Below are 19,677 nucleotides of genomic sequence, written 5' to 3'. Positions count from 1 at the left end.
TAATCAAATATATTAATTTATGTAGTCAATTCTGTGCCTATAAGTTTGCCGAGTAACAGATAATTGTTGAAAAAAAGCACTAAATTTGTTAATATTATTGCATTGGAAAGATACTTAATTGTTCTATGTGTAGTGTGTCCTTCTATATTTGGCTTTTTAAAGCTTTTCCAAAATGAATGTGGGGAACTGCTTTAATTTCAATGGCTTTCCTTCTATATTGTATATTTCAGGGCTGTAGAAGAGGAGAAAAAGTAAAAGGTTATTTAGGCATCTTAAGCACCTTAAAGAAATGTATGTAAAAACTAAAAATATTTAGAATGCAACTGAGGAATAAACAGCTCCCTTAATGATCAGTTCAGTGGCACTCTTGATTGGTGCTTTGTATAAATACAATAAAAAGCATGCTTATTTTGAGAAGTGATATCATGAGTCAAGGCAAAGGGACAGCCATGATAATGGATATAGTTCTGTTATAATTTAAGCATATTTGCTGCATTGTCTTTGTAGATTCTATTTTTGTTTAAAAATGGTATAAGTATGTCACCACAACTGGGAAGATTTTCAAATAAAGTTCGGCTTCCATAGAAAAAAAAACATGCACAGCTCCCAGAGTAGCAATTAAAGTAAGAAGATACAGAATCTTTGCTTGGAAGTGTTTGTATAAATACTTCTACATACTATATAAGCTCTAGGAGATGCTCCCACAAGTTAGGGGAGAATGACAGAGATGTGACAAGAATGGGAAACAAACATGGGAGCAGGCCAGGCATTTGTGGACTTAAGGAGAGAAGCACAAAGTGCAATAATAAAGTTAACAGACACAGAACTTTAAGTACTGAAAAGTTAGGTGAAAGAACAAAAAGTGCTCCTTGATACACATGCACTGATACCATTATTAATGATAGTCTTAAAAGATATTATCACTTGCAAATGCAATTGCATTGAAAAAAAACACTTTGGAGAGATGTAGTAGTGCTAATGAATGGTTAAACAGAGTAGAAGAACAGGGAAAAATCAAAACAAATGTTTACTGTGAGAACGTTTCATAAATGGCCTCCTTATACCAGCGAGGCTGTCTCTGTGCAAACATGGGAACTATCAATAGTATACAATGGTGAGACAACAACTATACAGAGTTATAATGGTAATAGCTATTCTAAGTCTGGTGTAATCGCCATTTCATTTTATGTTAACAGACAAAATGGAAATTATTCAAAAATTACAGGTATCTAAATGCAATTAGATTTATGTATGTCACAGAGATCTATTTTTAGATCACTGACTGGAAATAAAGGTTGTGTTAAAAAATGAGAAATATATCATCTAACAATCATTGTCACCCTTTTGTTGAGCCAATGCCTCTCATATGATATCAGTAGTCATATCTTCCTCCAAAGTAAAATTTTTCAATTTTTTCTATTTTTACTATCATAGATTAAATCACACCATTGCATACAACACCTTTTTATCACATTTGCCTCAAATTACCTTGTTTAACCTTAAAAAGAAAACAAGATTTTAAATATCTGTGACTTGACCTGAGGACTCAATAGTCCATGGTGCCATGGGAAGCACCTCAAGACTTATCCCTTACCTCTTGCCAAAGGGGTCTAATTTGGGGCAAGTGGCAAAAATTATGTGATCAGTCTCCCAGCTCTTCAGAGAAACAGTGGAAGTACTGATTCAACTCCCAAGAAGACATTCCTGCCAGTATATGAGATTTAGAAAAGGAAAAATAAATGTTTCTTCAAGCAAATTAGTGGATTGTGGTGGAGGTACTAGATTCTTCACTCCAGCCATTACTTGTGTAACTTTTATGCTGCCTCAGGACCTTCAAACCTGCATCTTTCCAAGGTGTTTAATAGCCAGATGAAATTCACAGATAGAAAATATGTGAGATTGTCACCCCAGAAGACAGATGCAGAACCAAGAATTTTATACCTTGGTAGGACTTTCCTTTATACACAGGCATCTAAATGCAATTAGATTTGTGTATATCACAGAGATGTATTTTTTAGATCATTGATTGATGTCCTGAGGCAGCATAAAAGTTACACAAATAATGGCTGGAGTGCTTAATCCAGCACTAGCATTAACCGGGAAAACTAGTAATAGTCAAGGTAAATTGAACATATGCTGACCCAGCTCTTAAAGTTAGGCTTATCAGGAAAAAAAGCATTGTACTTACTAAGTGATAAGTGAACTTAAACAATTTTAAAATTTGTACATTTTTGGTCAGTATCTAACCACTTTTTGTTCTACCTTATACCTCTCAACTTGATTGGGCAAAGCCAAAAATAATGGGGCTCAAAGGCCTAAATCAGAGACAGTTTTTAAATACTATTCTAATTCACTTAAATAGTTAATATAATGACATGTTTTGCATCAACATGCATTTTTTAAGAATGAGAAGTATGAACTCTAATCTCTGACATTACTGACAGACATTAAACTCTTAAGAGATTTACCAGAAAAATAAAAGGAACTGGGCAAAAATCTAAGACAAAATGTGGGACATTCTATGAATTCAGGGACAGTTCAGAGGACTTCTTTATGTGTTGTTTGACATGACTGCCAATAAAGCATTTTTCTGACCTCCAGATCCTTAGGGAAAGTGTTAGGAGAAAAAGTTTTAAAACATACTGTTATTTGTCTTTTTCCTGTTCTTGCAAAGTGAACATGTTATTTGTTGGAATATGCCTATCAAAGATGGGCCTCATCTGTGAACAAAATGCAGCATTGCTTATGAACCTGAATGATATTGGTTTTCTGCATTTCAGAATAAAGAGATTTGGTTATAGCTCAGTGAAGCCTGGGATAAGGATGCACGGCCGAGTAAGAGTTAATTTACTGGGGCAGGCTGTGTGTCCTGGAAAATTTGAGCTACCGTTGCTGAATTGAACATTCTGTACTTCTTGAACGTTCTGTACTAGCTGAGGGTTTGAGGTAATTTGTGATAACCATGTTTTTCCTATATGTTTTTCATAGCCAACTGTCAACGGTCAGAAATGTACCAAAAAGTTGTTTTGCTTGCATTATAAAAGTTGAGATCAGAGGAGATCAGATCAGTCCAGACCGGACATCTTGGCCAACATGCTGTGTAATCTGGTTAGCTGCTAATAAAGGAAAATTCATCACCTGAGGTAGATGCGACTAGTTTGAATTTTTTCTTCTGACATTTTGGTCCTTTGGACCGGAAACCTCTAGGAAGATATGGATCAGACCGACAGAGAGACCGAAAAACCTGTGCAGGTGAGGGTTTCTCATCTTAAGATTCCCTCGACTGAAAGCCCTCCGACTGATTTGTCATTGAAAAGAGGCCGGCCGCTCTCTGATCCCTATCTGAGGGACGGTTTCTGAATGAAAAGGGGAAATGGAGTCTCATCTGGTTCAGGTAGGATGAAAAATAAATTTCTTTTAATTTAATCTTGTCGACAATGTTTTATTTTTAGTTAAGGATGGGTAGGATTACTTGTTAAGATTATTTTGTTAGGGTCACCCACTAAGATAGTCCCATTTTATAATAAGCCCTGTAAAATAATTTTGACACAGTCCTAAATACCTGAAAAAAAAAGAAAAAAAAGAAAAAAAAAAAAAAGGGAAGGTAAAATTAAAAATCTAGGGGAAACATGGGTTCGAGTTGCTGCAAGTGTGAGAGTGATGCCTGTTTAAATGTTGATGCTAAGTATATGAAAGGTTTAAACAAAAATAATGTTAAATTTTTGAAAAAGTGGAAGTCGAGATATGATTTTGATGGTACACTGAATAAGAATGCCTGTGCAAAATTGGTTAGAGTTTTGAAAAGAGATGCGGGAACTAGAACTAAAAAACAAAGACAATTGGGATTTCCCCAAGCACAAAAATGGTTAGAAGAGGCAAATAAACGAGCTATAAAAGAAAAACAGTGCCAGGAAAAAGAAAAAATAAATCAAAAGGGATCACTGGTGCCAAGTGGAAAAGTAGCTTTATTTTTAGATAAGGAGGATGAGCATACAGTTTGTGCGGTACAAAGGCAGGCAACTGCCCCACCGTATGTGGAAATTGCTGCTGCTGTACCGGCGGAACCTCCTCAATATCAGTCTGAAGATGTGGGATCTGTACAGCAGGGTGGGTTATTGGCTGCTCAAGGAAACATTGTGACCCCTCCAATTTACCCGCAAATTCCCGTAGTACCCAAGGTTGCTTTGCAACAGGTAGACCAACCTATGCAGTTAAGGTCGGGTCCAGCAGGGCAAGGACATTGGGCCATTAAACTTTCTGACCACTCAGAAGCCCTTCCCTTAATACAAGTTGCAAACCCACAAGCAGGGGATGTTGGACAAGAGCCAACTATTTTAGTTTATCGTCCCTGGGCAAGAGAGGATATAAAACGAGCTACGGATGGTATTCCTCATCCCAAGGTTAATTTTCAAAAGTTTTCTGAGGACATAGTTGGTATGCGTTTAAGTTATCATCTAAATGGTTTAGAAGTAGAACAAGTAGTGCGACAAATCCTGGGTCCAGATTGGCACTTAGTTTGTGGTACTTGGACATGTAAGGCAGATGACGGCACTACATTAAAGCATAATTCTGGGGTGTTAGACACGCGAGTCACTGATCTGTTGAAGAGAATTTCTGATAAGTGGCGTCCAAGAGCAGATTGGACAGTAATAAATCAGGGCATCCAAAATGATGATGAATCTGTAGAGCACTATATTGTAAGATTGACAGAAGTGTTCAATAACCATTGTGGAATGATGATTCGCAGGATCAGACTACTGATAGTCCGCACGAACAGCAATTGAAAAACGCTTTTCTTAAAGGTTGTAAGGCACCGATAAATAGTTTTATAACTAAGCATATGGTTGATCACAGAACATGTAGACTGCAACCTTTGTTTGAATATGCACGGCATGCTGAGCGACATTTCAATTTAAAAAAGAAAAAGAAAGTACAAGTGTTAGCAGTAGGGGATGATGGTGGTATATTTTTGGTACAGGACCAAAGGGGGCAAGGGCGCCGTGTTGGCGTACAAAGACGTGGGGCCCGAAATGGGACACATCGTATAAACAGGGTGGACATTCAGAGGAATATGAGGGGAGGTTAAAATGTGGAGAATGTTTTAAATGCGGTAGACGTGGGCACTTTGCTGCCGACTGCGAAGAGTGGCAACATCCCCCACAGCTTACGAACAAGGGCTCTGCATGACTATATGATAGTAAAGGAAGGCGCCAAATTCATTATTGTGATTATTGTAGAGAAGAAGAAAGCGAGAATGATTGTGATGATGATGAGGCAGACACTCTCTGCGATGAATGTCAGGACACCCAGGAAATTAAGGAAGGGCGGGATTGTGACTGTGAAGTCATAAACCTGGCACATTTGGGTATTGCTATGCATCTGGATCAAAAACCCATGATAGAGTTTTTGGTTGAGGGACAGAAAGTGGAGTTTTTATGTGATTCAGGTGCATCGCGTACACTTTTGGGTCCAGCAGTTCTACCCCCGAACTGTGAAACAGATGAGTTTGTCCTTGTGAAAGCAGCAAACGGGAAAATCAATAAGGAATCACTGTCTCATCCTCTATTGTTCACAGATCCGCAAACAAAACAAACTGTTAGGTGTAGGGTAATTATATCGAAAGTTTGTCCAGTTAATTTGCTGGGAAGAGATTTGATGCATTTGTTTGGAATAGTGGCAATTCCCACACCTAAAGGCATTGAGGCGAAAAGGTTAGCGAATGGCTTGGTGGTACAAGGAGTACAAGACTTGTTTTACTGGTATAGCCAGGACTTGAATTCAAACAGGCCGGGGAGGGTTGATACAGATTTGATCAACCTAGCTTTAAGTAAATCTAGGAGCGGGTCACCACAGGTTGTGGCGCACTTACATTGTACTATGTACTACAGACAGGCCCCTGGTCCGGATAAAGGGGATAAGCAAGGTAATACAGTAGTGACCTGTACTTTGACCAAGGAAATGAGTTCTTTATATCGCTCAGGTTATAGCCCACATATTTCAATTACTAAAGCGGTGGGGACACATTGGGTAGATTTGGCGAAAAAGGTAACAAATTGGGACACAATGTCCGAAAGTCAGTTGAAGGATCAACAGATCCAGGTACAAAGATTAAATTGGGTGACTTGGGCACAACCAAGTGTGCACCTCAGGGATGACAAAACAGAAATTGCATGACAAATCCTCCTAACTCAAGAGGAAGATAGTGCGTTAAGTGCCTTACCTGTAGATTTATGGTCAAAAGGTAAAGGGGATGTAGGACTGATGAAAACAGCAGGTGAAGTTTGTATAACTCCAAAGTCAGGTTTCAGACCTTGTAAGCACCAATACCCGATAAGTAAACAAGCAGAGGAAGGAATTAAGCCAGTCATTGAGCAGCTAAAACAGGTAGGAATTCTTGTTGAATGCCCAAATTCGCCCTGCAATACTCCGTTGTTTCCTGAAAAGAAACCGGATGGGTCATGGAGGTTGGTTCAGGATTTACAAGCAGTTAATTCGGCTGTGATTCCAAGAGCACCGGTGGTCCCTGACCCCTATACATTACTTAATGATTTATTACCTCAGCACAGATATTTTTCTGTCATAGATATAAGCAATGCCTTTTTCTCCATACCACTACATAAGGAGATTAGATTTTGGTTTGCATTCACTTATCAAGATAAAAGATACACCTACACCAGATTGCCACAGGGCTATTGTGAGAGTCCGACAATATTCGTACAAGAAATGGCTGCAAATTTAGCTCAGTTTGTTCCCCCAGAGGGAAGCCAGGTTCTGTTGTATGTAGATGATATTTTGTTGGCCTCACCCACGCAGGAAAGTTGTAGAAAGGATACCCTTGCCCTTCTTAGTTTTTTAGCTGAGCAGGGACATAAGATAATTAAAGAAAAGGTACAATTGTGGAAAGCACAAGTAAAGTACTTGGGTTATTTAATTTCACAGGCAGGTAGACAATTGGAGAACAAAAGAAAACAAGCAATTCTTGAGGCACCTATGCTACGACTAAGTGGGAGATGATGTCCTTTTTAGATGTGATTAATTTTTGTAGAAGTGGGATCCCTAACTATGCTGAGGAAGTAGGGCTATTGACCGCACTGATCTATGATACTCCCATGGCGGCTAAGAATAATATACAGTGGACAAATAAGGCAATACAGGCATTTATTAGAATTAAGCTATTGATAGCAGGATCCTCTGTTTTGGGTTTTCCGAACTATTCTAAGCCGTTTGTACAAATGGTTGATTGTAAGGGAAGATATATGACTTTGGTTCTGGTACAAGTACATGGGGATAAACAGAGGCCGATAGCTTTCTACTCCTCCAGATTAGATCCTGTTGCAAGGGCATTGCAGCATTGTGTTCAAGCCATGGTGGTGGCTGCCATGGCAGTACAAGCCTCAGCATCATTAGTTTTGTTTCACCCATTACAATTGCGGGTTCCACATTCAGTAGCTACTATACTTTTGCAAGATAAGATAACCTTTTTATCTCCTAGTCGACATTTGTCGTGTATGACAGTGCTGTTGACACAGCCTCATATGACCATAGAAAGATGTACTACTCTTAATCCGGTGACATGTTTGCCGACTCCAGAAGAAGAAGGTACTCCACACGTTTGTTTAGAAAGCATTCATGACAAAGTACTTCCCCGACCAGATTTAACGGATATTCCATTGATAGATTCTGATCTTGTTTTGTTTGTAGATGGATCAGCAAAGAAAGACACTGTAGGAAAAACACTAGTAGGGTATGCTGTCACCACAGAAACTGAAGTTTTGGAGGCAAAAGGATTGTCAAACATTTATTCTGCACAAGCAGCTGAGTTGGTGGCTTTGACTCGAGCTTGTACCTTAGGGGAGGGTAAAAAAGTGACAATTTATACAGATAGTCAATATGCTTTCTCCACTGTACATGTTTTCACTCAACTATGGAAGAATAGGGGAATGGTTACTGCGACAGGCAAACCAATAAATCACAGAGTTTTAATTTTACAGTTGTTAGATGCAGTGCAACTACCACTTCAGATAGCGATATGTAAATGTTCCGCATATACCAACAGAAAAGATCCTGTCTCCAGGGGAAATGCCCTTGCTGATATGGCTGCAAAAAGGGCAGCTCAAGAAAATGATTTGCTTTTACATGATAATGATTTGGAGCCCGGACACCTCTTAGACTTAGAGACACTAAAAGTAATGCAAACATTGACGACACAGAAGGATAAATGTCATTGGGTAAAATATGGTATCACTCAACAGGATGGGTTGTATAGGGCATCAGATGGCAAAATGGTATTACCCTCAAACCTTTTTAGGTATGCGGCATTGGTTAGCCATGGACCTGCCCATGTAGGAGTACAGACGATGATTCAAATAGTGTCTAAGGTGTTTTGGTGTAAAGGGTTTTCAACTTATGCAAAGCAATTCTGTTTATCTTGTTTATTATGTGCAAAGTATCATGCTCAGGGGGAAGTTAAAAAGTCTCAGCAGGCATTCCCTACCCCTCCATATCAATTCCACACACTCTGTATGGACTTTATTGAATTGACACCCTCAGAGGGAAAAAGGTTCTGTTTGGTCATTATTGATACTTTTTCTAAATGGGTAGAAGCTTTTCCAGTGAAGCATCCAAATGCACAAACAGTAGCAAAGCTTTTGACTACAGAAATAATTCCCCGATTTGGCCTACCAAGACGCATTTACAGTGATAATGGGTCTCATTTTGTTAACCAGATTGTTCAGAAATTGGGTCAAGTGTTTCAAATTGATCTCAAAAATCATTGTGCTTACCATCCCCAATCAGCTGGACTGGTGGAAAGACACAACTGTGTCTTGAAGAGTAAGCTCCGCAAACTAATGGCAGAAACACATAGGTCATGGACTGTGTGCCTTCTGTTGGCACTCCTGTACATGTGAATCTCACCTTCCTACAAAGGACTTACACCATTTGAACTTTTGTTTGGGAGACCATGTTACATCCCGCAGTGGCAAGGATTGTTGCCAGCGGAACGTGAGGGGGGTAAGGATCTAGCAGATTATATGAAGAAGCTGCTAAATGTCAAATCTCTTGTAACCAATGACTCCTTTGCAGATTCCAGAAATGAAACCTTGTTAAGCGTGGCACTCGGGGACTGGGTGTGGATCCAAATTGTGAAGAGAAAGAATTGGTCATCCCCCAGGTGGGAAGGCCCATACCAAGTACTTATCTCGACACCTACGGCTGTAAAGATCTCTGAGAGGACTTCGTGGATTCATATCACCCACTGTAAAAAACTCAAGGCTCTTCCTTCTGCCATTGATATTGGTCAAACTCCACCAGACCTCTGAGCACAAAGTGGCTACAAAGGGGGATTAGCCCAATAGGGGTTAGTTCGTCTCAAACCCAGTGAAGAAACCAGTGGCGCGAGGTAGTCCTTAGGGAGGCTGGCCATGTTCAACTGGTACTTGAACTGTCACATGATGATGATTTTGGTGGCGAAAGTAAATATGTCCATACGAGAAGGAACAGTTGCAAGAGAAAAAGGAATGGTGGTGCTGCAAGTGCAAACAGGTGTTACTACTGTGTTTAAGGTGAAACTTTGTGAAGGAATTTTGGACTGTTCTAAATGGAACAATGATAATTTCTTGACTCGTGCAAAATACTTGTGCAATAAAGACTGTACGTCCTGGTCAAGTGTTTTGTGGTCAACAGATGTGAATGGATGGGAAACAAGTGGTGCAGGGATACCAGAGAAAGATAAAAGCAGGCAACAAAGAATAAAAATTGCGCATTTCCAAGGTACCGGAGTAGTTGCTATAACCATTGTGTCACCACAAGAAAGTGATTCAGGAGTTTATGGAATCGGAGTGTCTTTTCCAACTAGAACTGATCCTTTGGGGACTCTCCAACTTAAAGTACAAAGCCTTAAGAATGCTACAAATAAAGCAGATTTTGCCTTCACAAAAGAAGAACAATTGTTACTCGAGACGGGATTCGTACACCATAATGAATGGTTATCTTGGGTTAGATATAGTACCCGAGAAGCACATCGTGAGAACTGTATTTTTTGTGCTGAAGGTAAACAGCAATTAGCAACAGTCCCATTGATGCAAGATGAAGGTAACCTAACGTGTCTGTTGAAATTATTCTTCAACAAAACTGAAGATAAATGCAAAGATGAAAGTCAGCGTTTTCTGGTCATAAGCAAAGTTGAGAAACCGCCTGCAGCGATTTCCAATCCAGGTTTGTATATGTGCATTTCCAGAGATGGCACAGGGAAAAATTATGGCAATATGGGACAGAACTATTGCAATGTTACTATGAATGGCAATGAGAATCCATTTCTGGAGAACCAAACTCATAGTTTAGCAGACATATGGTAGTTATGTGGAGACAACAAACTCAGATCAAGGCTTATGATTCCCTGGAACTTGTAAAGTTAATTCTGCCATTCTACATTTTTCCAGTTCCAGCAAGCAATTTCGTAAGAGAACTCGAAATAAAGCCGAAGTGGTTGAGTAGGAGAAAAAGAGAGGCACCGAAGCAATCTTTTGATAACGGTGTCTACATCGATAGCATTGGCGTACCAAGAGGCGTACCTGATGAATACAAAGCAATAAACCAAATAGCAGCTGGTTTTACATCCATCTTTGTCTGGATTCAACCTAATAAGAATGTGGACTGGATCAACTACATTTACTATAACCAGCAGCGTTTTGTGAACTATACCAAAGATGTATTGAAAGGAATTGCTGAACAACTGGAGGCCACTTCGTAGGTGGCATGGCAGAATCGAATTGCGTTGGATATGCTCCTGGCCAAAGAAGGAGGAGTTTGCAAGATGTTTGGGACTTTCTGTTGTACATATATTCTGAACAACACTGCGCCTGATGGAAGTATCACTCGAACTTTGAAAGGTTTGGAGATGTTATCCGAAGAATTGGCAGAGAACTCTGGGGTAAATAATCCCTTTACAGATTTTCTACAAGCGTGGTTTGGAAAATGGAGTCATCTCATCAGCAGATTCCTGGTGTCCGTTGGAGTCGCTGTGGCTATCATGGTGGTATGTGGTTGTTGTTGTATACCCTGTATCAGAGGTCTTCTACAAAGACTGGTTGATACTGCTGTTATGAAGACGATGTACCAGCAATTGCAACAGACTGGTGAAAGTGAATACATTGAAATGTGACTCTTTGCAAATGTTTTTGAAGTTTAAAAATTTGTCTTGCCAATGAAGTAATGTATGAAAAGAAAAACTTAGTTTTTACCATATATTGCTGAAATAAAAGACAAATAAAAGTGTTTTCAGGGGGGAAATGTTAAGAGAAAAAGTTTTAAAACATACTGTTATTTGTCTTTTTCCTGTTCTTGCAAAGTGAACATGTTATTTGTTGGGATATGCCTATCAAAGATGGGCCTCATCTGTGAACAAAATGCAGCATTGCTTATGAACCTGAATGATATTTTTGTTTTCTGCATTTCAGAATAAAGAGATTTGGTTATAGCTCAGTGAAGCTTGGGATAAGGACGCACAGCCGAGTAAGAGTTAATTTACTGGGGCAGGCTGTGTGTCCTGGAAAATTTGAGCTACCGTTGTTGAATTGAACATTGTGTACTTCTTGAACATTCTGTACTAGCTGAGGGTTTGAGGTAATTTGTGATAAACATGTTTTTCCTATATGTTTTTCGTAGCCAACTGTCAACGGTCAGAAATGTAACAAAAAGTTGTTTTGCTTGCAGTATAAAAGTTGATGTCAGTAAACAAGTTGAGCAGATCAGAGGAGATCAGATCAGTCCATACGGGACATCTTGGCCAACATGCTGTGTAATCTGGTTAGCTGCTAATAAAGGAAAATTCATCACCTGAGGCAGATGCGACTTGTTTGAAATTTTTCTTCTGACAGAAAGTATGCTATAATATTCAGTAGTAAATGCTGACAAATTATCTTGTAAATAATCTTCTTTAATGAATGGAGTATATAACCAAAATGGGACTTGTATCTTAGAAGCAGTGATTTTAAAGTTACATACCCGAGAGAAATTCTGTAGAATTGAAGAAAGGTTCGAAAGTCCAGCACTAGAAGGGAAGGATAGGACAATCAAGATATTATCAGCAAATACATTTACCAGCTGTAAAAAATACTGAATCAGAAGTTTAGTTATGGTTAAGAAATTTCTAAGATTTATGGTGAGGGGTTGTTTGGCAAGAATGAAAGACAGTATTAGTGTGCTGTGGCTAATGGGCTTTTTCTATTTTTTGTGTGTACCTCTCAGTTTTTAAACTAAATTAGAACATTATTTAAATAACTCCTGATTTTGTCCCCCCCCCCCACTTTGTCCAGATTTCTTGGGCAACAATGTTGAAGAGTGTGGTTGTGTGGATGGTGGGGACAATACTTGTGGACTTGCAAACTGGTGTGATGGTCCTCGTTTTCAAAAATGGACAGGAGGATGTGCTCCAGTTCTAGAGTTTTGTCATGTGAAGGTCACATTTTTGTTGTTTGCAGATGATGTTGTTCTCTTAGTGTCAAGTGTCTGATCTTCAGCAAACACTAGAGTGATTTGCTGCTGAGAGTATAGCAATTGTGAAAGTCATCACCTCCAAATCAGAGGATCAGAGGTCATGGCTCTGTCCAAGTAGGTGGGAGAAAAGCAACTGTCTCAGGTGGAAGAGTTAGCTTGATAATACACAAAAATTGCGAGCATCATGTAACTGACACACACATGGCTGCAGTGATGATAAGATTACAGTTATTGTAACAATGGTGATGAAGGGAGAATGTAGTCCTAGCTCACAACTCTCATTTACAAGTCAGTCTATGTCTATATCCTCAGCTACAAACACAAGCTTTGGGTAATGGCCAAAAAGATGACAGCCCAAAGATAAGTAATAGAAATGACATTCTTTGTCAGACTAGCTTGGCTCATTCCCTTTGATAGAGTGAGGACCTTGGTGATCTGAAAGGATCTAAACATGTAGCCACTAGACTTTTGGAGGCCTTCTGTGACAGATACACCAGGTATGACCTACTGGAAGGAGGCCCTAGGACAGGCACAGAATTCACTGGAGGGATATGTCAGAAATGCTTAGATCCCACACGATGCACAGCAGACTGCTGCTGAGAGCACATAGCAAGTCAGATCTACTCTGCTCAGCTTATCACCACCTAGACCTTCACTAGCACAAGGAGTTTAGAAAATAGTTATCCTTTTCTAAGATGACTATAAATTAGGTATTGACTATAAATGTAAATCCACCTTTCGAATATCTGCCTTTTGGACTTCCTTAGATCCATTTGTCTCTCAAAATACACATTTTGAAAATTCTTTTAAAATTTCCATTAAATGTATCAATGTAAAAATTTTAATTGTACTCAATTTATGATTTTCTTAGAATTCTTACTACATCCCTCTTAAAAAGCTCAATATTTTCCTTCACTTTCAGTGCGAGTGTGTGTGCAATTGAGTGGTATGGATGAACTACCACGGTGAGGCTAGCCACCCGGTGGTTTAAACCTTGGCTCAAGATGATTGTTACGGCTGAAGTGATGCCCCGACCCTGTGTGCAAAATGGGAAAAATGGATTGAGGATGGATGGAGATATATGAACCCTGAATTTTGACAACATCTTTTTAGTCGACAAAATTTGGTTGACTAACTAGATGGGGTCAACAGGTATGTGAGATGGCACAATTCTCAGGGTCAGAAAATATGCCCTTTTCCTGAGATTGTACAATCTCAGAGTCAGTATATATAATTAAAAGGAATTGTGGGGGATGCAGCACTCCCACATGGGATGTACAGGGTTCTTTCCCACCCTGCAAAAAATTATGTTTTTTACTTTTCTTTTTTAAGTACAATTTGCATGCACAGAGTATATTCCTTGGCACATGTGTTGCACTGTGTAGACATTTGCATTGTTGGCATTCTGTGTTTAATGCCTAGATCTTCAGGGTTTGGGTGTTTCGGTGAAATTCATTACATGTACATCTATGATACACTCATGTATCATGTGCACATTTAACTTTTTTTTTTTCTTGTAACAGTTCAGACAGATTAAGCACAAGTGTGAGTTCTCAAATGAACTAGTAACACTAGATGACCTGCTGATTCACATAATGGACCGGCAGCATTTCCCTGGGAATTGAGCACAGGTCTGCATGATGTATTAAGGTGGTTTGTGACTCATTACTTTAATTCGTAACTGATATGCATTCTTTATACTATGTGCTCTATGCTACAGCAGTTAAATTGTATATGTTATGTAATCTCAATTACTGAAGAATGTTTTAATTATTGCAGTGTTGTAAATATTTCAAGCAGTGTATCGCCTTTTAAACTCCTGCATTCAAAGTGAAGATGTTTTTCATATACTTTTCCAGAAGAATTTTTTTTGTTTGGCTACTATGAAATAATTAATGCTGTTTACATTGGTTACAGTTTCTATGTGCCTCAGGACATAGCTAAGGAGGAACTGCTGCAAAAGAAACATAGGCACTACCACTAGCAACTTTTGTCAATATAAACTTCCCCACCCACCATCCATTACCACAAACTCTAAGCATGTTGATTTTTCTATATCCAGAATTTTAAGGCCTGTCATTACAGTTTGAAACAGACAACCATGTAAGCAGAGTAACTCCACAAAAAGATGTTTGTAAATGTAAAACTGAATGGCATGGAACTGCAAAAGACAGTGGTCAGGAATTATAACATAGTATGGTATTGTGGTTGCTGTGTGGTTCTTTCAGTTAGACACACCCATGCTGAAAATAAAGCTGGAGTCCTAAGACTGTCAGATCAACTCATGTAGTTAAATGAAAATCTCCAGTTTTGAATATTATAGAGTGCAGATTTGTTCTGTTAGCATTAATCATGACTAAACAGTATTTTAGTTAGTCATTCCTTAACAATTGGAAGAAACATACAGACACTGCCAATGTGATAAAAATATTACCATGCTTAACAAAGGCTGTTTCTTTTAATGATTAATTCAATAGTTCATGTAAAGAGAGGGGAAAAAAAAACAAGTAATGACCTACATTTCTTTGTGTTCTTTTGGTTTTATAAACTGCCTTTCATAATGTACCAGCAGTGCATAAAAATAGTCTCTTTCTTAACAGGAAACCTGTCATCTGTCTCTGTTTCTCCCATCTTCTTTTTTGTGTCTTTCTCTCTGAATTTATGTCTGTTCCTGTATTCCTTTCACAAACACCTGCTTTCTGTATTTGAACACATTTGTTTCTCAATCAAGAGCTGTTCACTGCACATTTTGAGAGGCAGTCACATGTACCTCATCAGGAAAGCAGTTTCTGATTAAAACATTACTTGATAGCTTCAGGCTCTCATGAGTAGCTGCCCTGCACAATGACAAAGGGTTTCAAGGCATCACAGTCACGGCATTGTTTGGTGACTGGGAGTCATGATGTCATTTCAGGCTCTTTGTTATGATTCTTCCTGACACTAAAGTAAATGAAGTTTATTTTGATGTCTGCCTTCAGCCTGTACAAGCTCTCCCACATGTGCTACATGGTGACATTTCTTTGTTGGCAGTAACAACACAGGTCATTTGTTATTCCAGTGGGGGTCTTAAAATTCAGCATTTAATGAGGTCCAGCATTCTGCATCTGCCAATACATAGCAAGTGATTCCATCTGAAAAAATGCCATCTCTCAGAATAGACTGAAGAGTGTTGGTTCTTTGAATATGTAAGTCACTCAGTCTAGCAGTCCCTACTAACAGTGAAATGTTACCCTGTAAAAGCCTTTTTATTTTCTTTACAAGTCACTGCACTTTTCTTTACCTTTGGGCCACGTGGCTTGTATCCATTTACTTCTCATAGTTAAGGGTTGGAAATATTAACACTGAGAGTGAAAGGCATTCATTAAACCAAGTACAGTGTCATTGTATGTAGAAATGCAACATTGGGGAAAAAAAGAGAGGGAGAAAGCTGCCTAAATCCTGTAACTTCAGAGCTGCCTAAATCCTGTAACTTCATCAGAAAAAGAAGTCACATAAAGGCAATCATGTTACTGGATGTTCACCTTAATTCAACTTCACTTTTTTTCTTTACATTCAAAAAGGCACATTCTGAAAGCAACGTATTGCAGTGTTGGGAACATATCATTATAGAAACATAGTTATTTGCATTTCTTATGGGCAATGGCACATGAATCTGTCCTGTTCCGACTACAACCCAAGGCAGGATTTCTTATATGATAACTGGATATCCTGAAGCGTGCCAAGCCTTTTAGAGTAGTGCAAGAACTATAGTTAGATTTTTTTGGTACAACTGATCATGGAAATTTCTTTTTAATGCTAACAAGCACAATTCTTATACAATTCATGTGTCCCTTTTTATATGTTTAAGGGAAGATGGATAAGTCCAGCCTACAGGCACAGACTTTGTCAGTCTTCACTCTGCTAGTAACAGAGACACTATTTAATGGGGTATATTTGATAAGTTAATAGAATGCAGTTAAATAATTACACTATCACTCACTAGTAATCTGTTTTGCAGCACTTTACCTTTCATTTTCAAATACCAGTTTCAGATAAATAATGTGAAGGTCTACCCAAGTGCTCTGTGAAGTATTCAATTAAAATCAAGGGGTTGGGAAATACACTGTAATATTAGGAAGAACATGTTCTTATTTACATTTGATGACAAGAATATCCATCTGGACAATACCAATTTTTGTTTGACTACTGGAGCTCAAGGAACAGTTGATCTGAAGTTGTTAATCTTCTTCCTATTCATCACTGATGGGTTCGGTTCTGAGACCTCAGAACCGAGTCGGCCTTATACCAACCTTGCATGCACCAAAAACTCTCGAGCTAAGCTGCTACTCACAATGCCCTTTACTCATTTACCTCAGATCTCGTTTGCCGCACAGCCATATAGCAGCGTTTCACCAAGCTCTCCAGCAAAGTGGTTTATCTTATATATTTACAAGTTTTTGTAAAAGTTTTTTCTCATTTATTGCTTGTTCTTTGATATCTTTATATACTCCACTCTACTCACAGGTATCCCTTTCGTACCATTGTTGGTATTTTGAACTTTCTACCCTTGTGGTATCTTACCATTGTTGGTATTTTGGACTTTCTACCCTTGTGGTATCTTATTACCATTGTTGGTATTTTGAACTTTCTACCCTTGTGGTATCTTATTACCATTGTTGGTATTTTGAACTTTCTACCCTTGTGGTATCTTATTACCATTGTTGGTATTTTGAACTTTCTACCCTTGTGGTATCTTATTACCATTGTTGGTATTTTGAACTTTCTACCCTTGTGGTATCTTATTACCATTGTTGGTATTTTGAACTTTCTACCCTTGTGGTATCTTACCATTGTTGGTATTTTGGACTTTCTACCCTTGTGGTATCTTATTACCATTGTTGGTATTTTGAACTTTCTACCCTTGTGGTATCTTATTACCATTGTTGGTATTTTGAACTTTCTACCCTTGTGGTATCTTATTACCATTGTTGGTATTTTGAACTTTCTACCCTTGTGGTATCTTATTACCATTGTTGGTATTTTGAACTTTCTACCCTTGTGGTATCTTATTACCATTGTTGGTATTTTGAACTTTCTACCCTTGTGGTATCTTATTACCATTGTTGGTATTTTGAACTTTCTACCCTTGTGGTATCTTATTACCATTGTTGGTATTTTGAACTTTCTACCCTTGTGGTATCTTATTACTATTGTTGGTATTTTGAACTTTCTACCCTTGTGGTATCTTATTACCATTGTTGGTATTTTGAACTTTCTACCCTTGTGGTATCTAATTACCATTGTTGGTATTTTGAACTTTCTACCCTTGTGGTATCTTATTACCATTGTTGGTATTTTGAACTTTCTACCCTTGTGGTATCTTATTACCATTGTTGGTATTTTGAACTTTCTACCCTTGTGGTATCTTATTACCATTGTTGGTATTTTGAACTTTCTACCCTTGTGGTATCTTATTACCATTGTTGGTATTTTGAACTTTCTACCCTTGTGGTATCTTATTACCATTGTTGGTATTTTGAACTTTCTACCCTTGTGGTATCTTACCATTGTTGGTATTTTGAACTTTCTACCCTTGTGGTATCTTATTACCATTGTTGGTATTTTGAACTTTCTACCCTTGTGGTATCTTATTACCATTGTTGGTATTTCCTGTCTCTTTACTTTCTTCATTTTCGTCACTTTCCTCACTTTTTCCCATTTGTGTGAGAGTGTGTTCTGTTATGTCTGAGATGACGGGAATTACGGAGTTTAAACACTGCTCGTCTTGCAGTGGTAAACTTCCGAATAGCGACCTTCATGAAGAGTGTGTGTACTGTTTGGGGGTTCTGCATTTGTCGTCGAAACCCCCAAGTGATATTTGTGCTAGCTTCAGTCAGCGGATGCTGAATAAACATCCGAATAAATTTATTCTGAAGGGCCTGCTTTCTTTGCCTTTTTTGGAGGCTATTTCTGCGACAGAGGTCTCATCCCCTCCTTCTGTGGACAAGAAATGTCCTCGCTCAGACCCCTCTTCACCAGCCGGTGACAAAGGTAAAAGCCATAAGCACAAGGCCCAAAATTCTTCCTCCGAGCACCATACTGCCTCCTCAGTTCCAACTACATCGGTTCTGAGTTCGGCTCCAGTGAAGCTTACCAAGGTCGCCTCGTCGGTGCTTATCTCAGCACCAATGACTATGGCGCCATGTACTAGCTCAGTTCCTACCAGTTTGTCTGTCTCTGTCTTGGCACAGATGTCACCCATCTCCGCTCTGATGTCGGTTCCAATAACAACTTCTGAGCCGTTCTTGACATCCACCCCTGTTGTGACCTTGGCTCCGAGCCCATTCTTGTTTCCAACCATTCCGTTGTTTCCAGTTTCTAAGTTGGAATCGTCAGTGCCATTTTATGATACACCATGGACCTGATACTCGTCATCTGTGGCCCTGTTTGCCGGACAAGTCTGCAGCTCCTTTTGGACCAGCCTGATTCCCCCTCAGGAGCATCGGTAAGATCCACCAGGAGCCTTTCAAAATTAGATGTGGTGCACCTCTTTGACCAGCTGCTGACCGCCAGGGGAATTTGCCTAGACCCTTTCCCACTCCAGGCTTTGGGTCTATCACTCCGCTGACCCCTACATACTCTCCTCCCTTGGACCCCTCAGTTCCAAGGCTCATATACCTGATGTTTTTGAGAGGACCCTCTTCCTCAGTGCCAACAATGACAATGTCTGAGGCCCCGAGGCCCCTTTGGGTGTTGGTTCCATCAGAAACCACCATCCCTCAATCTCATGCTTGGGGGGGGTGTCTTGGTTCCGACTTTGTTGTCGGTCCCGACTTCAGATCCAAGAGTGACTACTGCCCCGAGTTTGCTTAAAGCTCCTTCCCCGGGGGTGGACCATGTGGAATGGGGTGTGACTCTGGTTCTGATTTTGTCTTCTTTGGTTCCAGGCTCCCACTCTTCTTCGGGTGGGCCTGCTTTCTGGGTGATGGAGAGGGTGCTTGCTTCTAGCAATCCTCCCATGTCGGTTATCCTCCCAGTTCCTTCTGAGCCGCAGCTGTCAAAGGCCACCCCCCCAGGACTCTGAGAGTAAAAGGCCCAGGAAACCCCTGTCCAGGGTATTTCCCTTTCTGAGTCTTCTTCGGATGCTCCCACTGAAGAACCCCTCAGAAAAGGGCATGTAAGAGGAAACACATGGACTCCCCA

General features: G+C 39.4%; 1 pseudogene; it reads left to right on the top strand.

Annotated features, from left to right (window-relative positions):
- The window catches only part of LOC122806178, a 72,944-nt pseudogene extending 58,824 nt beyond the window's left edge, over positions 1–14,120 (top strand).
- Positions 14,121–19,677: the final 5,557 nt, after the last annotated feature.

Source organism: Protopterus annectens, chromosome 7.part0 (genome assembly GCF_019279795.1).
Source record: "Protopterus annectens isolate FY-2018-M chromosome 7.part0, PAN1.0, whole genome shotgun sequence".
In the NCBI taxonomy this organism is placed as follows: domain Eukaryota; kingdom Metazoa; phylum Chordata; order Ceratodontiformes; family Protopteridae; genus Protopterus; species Protopterus annectens.
The sequence above is the reverse complement of the archived record's forward strand: the minus strand, read 5'-3'. Positions and strand labels throughout refer to the sequence as shown.